Here is a 7,176-nt window from a genome sequence, read left to right as displayed (position 1 = left end):
TTTTGTTACATAGAAAATAAACTTCTCTTTTGACTTTTGAGATATGTATTTTGATGATGTTATTTATATTTGTATGCTACAAGGTACAAAATTATCTTTCATTCTTTTGAGATATATCTCATAGTGAAAATACAAATATTAGATATTCAGACGTGATATGGTGGTGATGATACGTACCTAACTTATTATATTTTAATTCATTGTAGTTGTTAAAAACATACAGTTATATAAGAATTAGAATGGAAAGAAATAAAGTAGATTTGAAATCTTTTAACAAATTAATGGGATGCCTGATACCATTAATTTTTTGCTGAGGGATTTCCATTGATATGATTGTCTAGCTGTAGACAGTTATAACCTTGATTTTGCTAATAATAAGATCATAATCTTGACATACGATATATGGTGGCATTAAATGCTTGCAATTTGATTTATTGCAGGTACACCTTGGACCGAGGAGGAACATAGGCTGTTCCTGCTCGGTCTCCAAAAACTGGGAAAGGAGACTGGCGTGGCATAGCACGCACTTATGTCTTGTCCAGAACACCCACACAGGTTGCTAGTCATGCCCAAAAATACTTCATAAGACAATGCAGCGCTTCTAGAAGAAAAAGGCGGTCCAGCCTTTTTGACATGGCCCCAGACACGGTTTGTTTCGCTTCTTATGTTTGACATTCGGTTATGTAACTGAATATCTGATTATTATAACGTTTTCAGTTTATGGATATCGAGTTTCTTTATCGTTACAAAATTAAATGATTGATGAAATATGTGTGTAATGTTTAACAGGCGTTAGAAGCACCACCGGAAGATCATTTCATGCTCCCACCACCCGTGGCGGGTGCAGATCATCCGGAGACCTCCAACTGTTCATTAAAACTTTCTCTAAAACCCGACTCTGACCAATTAATGGAGGTTTCTCCAAGTGAAGTAATAAAAGAAAACACGAAAGAAGAAACTTTAAAGCCCGGAAACAATCTTCCGCCGATAATACCCGCTTTTTATCCGGCTTATATACCGATTCCGTTCCCAGTTTGGCCATCGGTTATGGCCCAATTCGACGAACCAACTAACAATGCGGGGCCCGACATGAAGCATCGGGTCGTGAAACCCATTCCTGTCCTCTCGAAAGAACCGATGAATTTAGACGAATTAGTCGGGATGTCGAAACAGCTAAGCTTAAAAGATAACAATACAGGACCTGATATGAAGCATATGGAGCCGTCACCACTGTCGTTGAAGTTACTGGCTGAACCCTCAAGGCAGTCGGCGTTTCATGCTGGTGTCCTGGTGGTTGGTAGCTCTGGTGTAAACAAGGGTGGTGGTGCTGATGATGTTGGTGGTGGTGGTTTGATTTGATGTGGTTGAAAGTTGAAAATTGAGGTGATGTTTATTTATTTATCTGCATGGTTTGGTTTACCTGTTCTCTTCAAGCTTGCTCATGTTAGATTAGTGTGTTTTGTTTTTTTTTCTTTTCTTAAATATGTTTGATTCTTTTGTATTAAACGGGCTGATAGGAAAAATAATATAAAGGCATTGTTTATTAATAATTGCAATTGTTTAACATGAGTTGACTTTATTGCTTGGTACCGATACCAAAATGCTTGTTGCATGTTTCGGTACTGGTACTCGGTACTATTTGCTCTACACTGGTTATGTTAGGAAGTTCTTTTGATTTGATAAACAGTTATCCTCACATATTACGTAAGATTTTACTATAGATAACGCCGATATGTTACTATATATGTATGTACTTCACATTTTGCTCAAAGTAATGAATTTGGATATGTACCTTTTGAGCTAAATTTTTTAATAACCACTCTTTAATGAATTCGGTACAGTTCATTGCAGCTAGGTTCACAGGTTCGGTGCGGTTCATTTTGAAACAAGGCATCACTGAAACCAATAATAATTTTCGGTTTAAAAAGAAAAAAAACAACTTTTGATTTTAACCACAGTTTCACGCTTTTTAAACAAAAATAATTTCTTATTTTATCATCGCTTTTTAAAAAATCAGAATTCATGTCCAAAATCTCTTAATGATAGTTGCATTTGATCTAACCAATAACTGTATATTTTTCTGATTATATGTTGAATCACTAATCACTAAATTACTAATAGATGTAGTGCATGACGCTTAAATTGTTTTTATAATACCAGACGAATTATAAGTCTTACCATTATTTATACTTTAAATGTCTTTATACTAAATAACAAGTCAAAAGTCTACCATTATTTACACTTAAATGTCTTTATACTAAACAACAAGTCTTTTAGTCTACTATTATTTATACTTGATTGTCGTTGCACCAATTTCTTGAATATTAAACTCAATTTATGAGTACTTATGGTAGAAGACATATAAAATTGTCGTTGCACCAATTTCTTGAATATTAAACTCAATTTATGAGTATTTATGACGAAAGACATATAAAGATGTCGATGCTCGTTTTTCTTTTGTATTAAACGAGTTGTGGGATTGTTTTTATTGGACACAAGTTGATAAACAGCAATCCAAATGACCACTGGAAAACCCTTCCAAGAAGTAGAGTTGCCTGAGCAAAAACCTCAGGACGACGGCGTTCTTTTCCCGGTGGTGTTATCACCAAACACCGATTCTACATTTCTACTGCAACAGAACTCACTGCTTTTGAAGATGCGATCAGAGATCATAAGCCATGGTTGGAGTCTCTTCTCCTCAAAAGTGGTGCTATTCTCTTTCGTGGTTTCCCGGTTATATTTCCTTCTGACTTCAACATCGTTGTCAAAGCTTTCGGCTTCCCTGAATTGAGCTACGCGGGTGGCGCAGCCCCTCGAACCCAAGTCGTTGACCGGGTTTACACGGCAAATGAAAGCCCTCTCGATAAGGAAATTCCTTTCCATCATGAGATGGCTTATGTAAGTTTGAGTCTATGCCAATAGCTTTGTTATAACTGGATTTTACTAGGTACGTTTGTTTGTTTGTTATCACCGGTTTATTTGTAATGAATCTTTCGCATAACAGCTTCCAAATCCCCCTACCAAGTTATTTTTCTTTTGCGAAGAAGAACCAAGAATGGGGGAGAAACTCCAATAGTTTTAAGTCATATCATTTATGAAAAAATGAAAGACAAACACCCGGATTTTGTTGCGAAAATGGAGGAACATGGTTTGACGTATATAAAAATAGCAGGTGGATGATGATGATCCATCATCCTATACTGGTAGTAGTTGGAAGTCAACATACAAGACTGATGACAAGAATATTGCAGAAGAAAGGTATGCATGTATATTTGCTGAGATTATTATCCATTATGTTAGGACACATAATTACACACACGAACAACACAAACGAAAACAAGTAAACAAACACAAGAGATTTAACGTGGTTCAGTCTAGGTTTGACCTACATCTACGAGTGGCAACTAGGGTTCTTTTATTAAGTGATAATGTGATACATTACAAGTAAATAATGAGATCTATATATAGGAAAAAACCTAATTAGGGTTAACCCTAGGAAACTTAAGCTACAAGTTAACTAACTAGCCCTATTAGAGCTAGGGTCGGCCACACCCTGCTGCTCCTTCTGACTGGCTTGGCCCACAGTGGGCCGAAGCCTACGTAACTCAACACACCATAGTTACTATCAGAGCATCTACGTGGCGTACAAAGGACGAGATGGTTACAAACTTCCTTGATGTTGAGCAAAGTTTATTCCTACAATTAGTGATGTGGACAACATTTTCTCTCTCTATCTCATATACACATATAGATATATATTATATATTATTTTAATGGGGTTTGTGAAGGTTTGTTGTTGTGGAATAAACGAAGGTTAATTAAAAAAGTTTGGAATCTAACGTGAAGCTGATGCGGCGGTTGTGAAAGTTTGTTGTTGTAGATGTTGATATGTTATTTATCATTTATATTTAGCTATTATTTTATCTATAAATAATAGTAGTTATTCGCGCTTTATTTTTATCACTAAATGGTTACCTTCATTAGTTGGTTCATTTGTTATAATTTTATTGTAATCTCATCCAATTATTCAATTCAATATACATAAATATATGATGTATATTTATAATAAACCAATCGTCGATTTATGTTTGGGGATTGATAGGGCTGCAAAACAAGGGATAAAGTTGGAATGGAGAGGGAATGGTGCAAAAATGATTTCAAGTCCTTTACCGGCAATCGGAGTTGAGGAGAGTGGCCGGAAAACATGGTTTAATAGTCTTGTAGTTACTTACAATGGGCCGGCGACTGATAAAATTGGCAATCAGAATACATCAGTGGAGTTGGGTAACGGTGAGCCCGTGGATGACGATGTTGTGAAAGACCTTTTAAAAATCATGGAAGATGAATGTGTTGTAATACCTTGGAAGAAAGGTGATGTTTTGTTGGTTAATAATTTGACGGTTCTTCATAGCCGACGACCACTGATTAAGCCTCCCCGTCGTATATTGGCTTCATTGTGCAAGTGATTCGAAAAAGAAGATACGTTGTTGTTGTTTTTTTGTTGACATATGCTATATATATTTTGTATTACTTAAAAGTATTAATGTATTTTGTATGTTGTGATTTGGATACTCTTGTTGAATTATTAAGCATGGTGGTTTGATTTGAGGTGGTATTGTTGTTAAAAGCTGAAAGTTGAGGTGGTATTTGTTTATTTATCGTGTTTTTTTTCTTCTTCTTAAAATATGTTTGATTCTTTTGTATTAAACGGGCTAATAAGGAAAAAAAATATATAATAGTGTTGTTCATTAATAATTGCACTTGTTTAAAATGGTCAGGCTAAACGTACCCTTTTCCTTGTTATCCATACACCCTCCTGCACTTTCATTTCTCATTGACATTTGTAATTGACATGTCAATCACTCTTATTTTATTTTATAATTCTCTTAAAATATCAAATAAAAAACTATTAAGTTTTTATTTTTGTTTTACAGTTTTTTATATATTTTGTTATTGATTTTATTATGTTATTTCTTTAAGATCTTATTAAAAGTTTGTTTATTTTTTTACATGTATTAAAAAGTTTTTGTATGTTTTCTCTAGCTAGTTTTTTATAATTTTTTATAAAATGTATTCAAAATAATTTGATTTTTTTTTGTTAGGTTTGGATACATGAAATTAATGTTACCTGAGAAAAGAGTCAATTTTTTTTATCAAGTTTTATTTTATCAAACCTTTTTATTTATAAAAAATGATATTTTTTATAAAAGAATGTAAACTATCTTTTAATTTAAAAAAAAGCTCTCCAAAAAGATTAAAACAAATATAGAAAAAAACATTTTTTTAAAACAAGAAAAACAACGCTTTTAGATAAGAAAAAAAAACATTTTTCTAAGCAAGAAAAAATATGCTTTTATTAAAGACTTTTAAATATGCATAAAAAGATAAATAGAAAAAATATTGTTAAATAAAAATAGAAAAAAAATGCTTTTATATAAATAATAATGATAATAAAAGATAATAAAATGACAAAAGAAACAACAAAAAGGTCTAAATTGTATTAATGTAAAACTTGAGGGAGGGGGTATGTTTAGTAAAAATGAGTGAGAAGGGGGTACGTTTAGCAGCACCCGTTTAAAATCGGCTATCGACATTATTGCTTTGATTAGATTAACTGATTTTGGTTACTTTCAATCTTCGATGTGTTACATATTGTCATTCAGACGATCCCAAGTGTTCCTAATCTCTATCTTGTGGCTTTTCAGTTTTGATATCTGATTTCCGACTTCTGATTGTGTTATATATTCTGTTATATTAGTGTACACTAATGATGTTAGGAAGTTGTTATTCGATAAACAATTTATAGTCACTCAAGAACATAGTTTCAAAAGTCGTTAAATGCTTTCAAGTCGGTCGTCTAGGGAGTTGCGAGCGCTCGACCTAGCCGGGAGGTATTTGGAAGTTACTCGTCAAGTACTCGACTGCTTAGACTGACTTTTACAACACTGTTTAAACCTTAAAAGTATTGCATACGGTTTCACTATAATTAAAGCCTATTTCTGTATACGTTTGCTCGTCGCTCGTAATCATAAATTTGGATATGCAACTTTTGACCTAAAAGTCTTTGTTAACAACTTTTTATTAAATTCGGGCTCGAACTTTTAACTCGAAATAATGAATTTAGTGTAAATACAATACAAAACATTAAAAGAAGTTTGGTACAGTTCACTTTGGCTTGGTTCACATGTTCGGTGCTGTTCATTTTGAAACGAGGCATAAATGAAACCAACAATAATTTTCGATTTAGAAAGAAAAAACAACCGAGACTTTTAGTTATTTAACCTCGCTGCTACATCGGTTTTTCTCGCATTTAAATTTGGATGTCAACACTCGCTTAACATCATGGTTGTAAAATTTGCGCCTAGACGCCAATTAATCACTAGTCGCTACCCCACCGACTAGTCATTGACTAATTGCTATTTGCTCAAAATCGATCAAAATAAAAAAAATATATGTTTTTAGGTGATTTTAAGAGATTTTGGATGGTTAAACATGTTTTATATTAATCAAAGCATGTTTTCATGATTAAACCTTATTAAAAACAAGATTAAAACTTGTAAAATTTGGCCTAACCTCAAGAGTTTTTCTGCTAGGAATGAAGAACTCAGCTGATTGTTTTGTTGTTTGGTTTTAAATGTGGACACATCAAAGAAAAAACTAGATATTTCAATAAAAAATATCAAGGGGGTTTCCCCATAACTTGTTGTCGTAACTAAGGGGGGCCCATTGGGCCTCTTTTGTTGGCCCGGCCCACTTGCCTCGTTTTGCGTGACCGAAGTTCAATCTTATATAATTTTAGTAAGGGTTCGGTTTTTCACGAGGAAGATAGTTCGGGTTTGATAAACATCGCAAAAAGCGAGTATTTTTCAGCCAATTTTTGTAAATTAAGAAAAACTTACTGACTCGTTGTAAAAATCCAAAAAAAATTTTGTGGATTGCTTAAAACATCTTAAATAAGTGTTCAGTAAGTCTTTTTCGGCTTCACTGATGATGGAATGTTTGTTTTGGTATTTACGACCGTGTTTAAGTTCACAGCGAAACTATTTTTTGTGAACGATGAGATACGTAAGGGACAAAGCTGGAAACTTTAATTTGAAGAAACAAACTTGGAATCTCTTTCTATAAAGGGGCTATTTTGGAATTTTCCAAATATTATCTTAAAGTGGTAAATAAAAA

At 33.4% G+C, this 7,176-nt stretch overlaps 2 pseudogenes across 1 annotated transcript; both read left to right on the top strand.

Annotated features, from left to right (window-relative positions):
- Window positions 1-440: 440 nt before the first annotated feature.
- On the top strand, window positions 441-1,589 carry LOC143592862 (transcription factor MYBS3-like; annotated as a pseudogene).
- A 908-nt stretch (window positions 1,590-2,497) lies between these two features.
- LOC143592866 (clavaminate synthase-like protein At3g21360) lies at window positions 2,498-4,491 on the top strand (annotated as a pseudogene). The gene is made up of 3 exons (XR_013145999.1): window positions 2,498-2,898; window positions 3,005-3,258; window positions 4,103-4,491. The product of XR_013145999.1 is annotated as a clavaminate synthase-like protein At3g21360 (transcript).
- Window positions 4,492-7,176: the final 2,685 nt, after the last annotated feature.

The sequence above is a fragment of the Bidens hawaiensis genome, unplaced genomic scaffold (genome assembly GCF_021521415.1).
Source record: "Bidens hawaiensis isolate Kalapana, Puna unplaced genomic scaffold, B.hawaiensis_p1.1 tig00041311_1, whole genome shotgun sequence".
NCBI lineage: Eukaryota > Viridiplantae > Streptophyta > Magnoliopsida > Asterales > Asteraceae > Bidens > Bidens hawaiensis.
The sequence above is the reverse complement of the archived record's forward strand: the minus strand, read 5'-3'. Positions and strand labels throughout refer to the sequence as shown.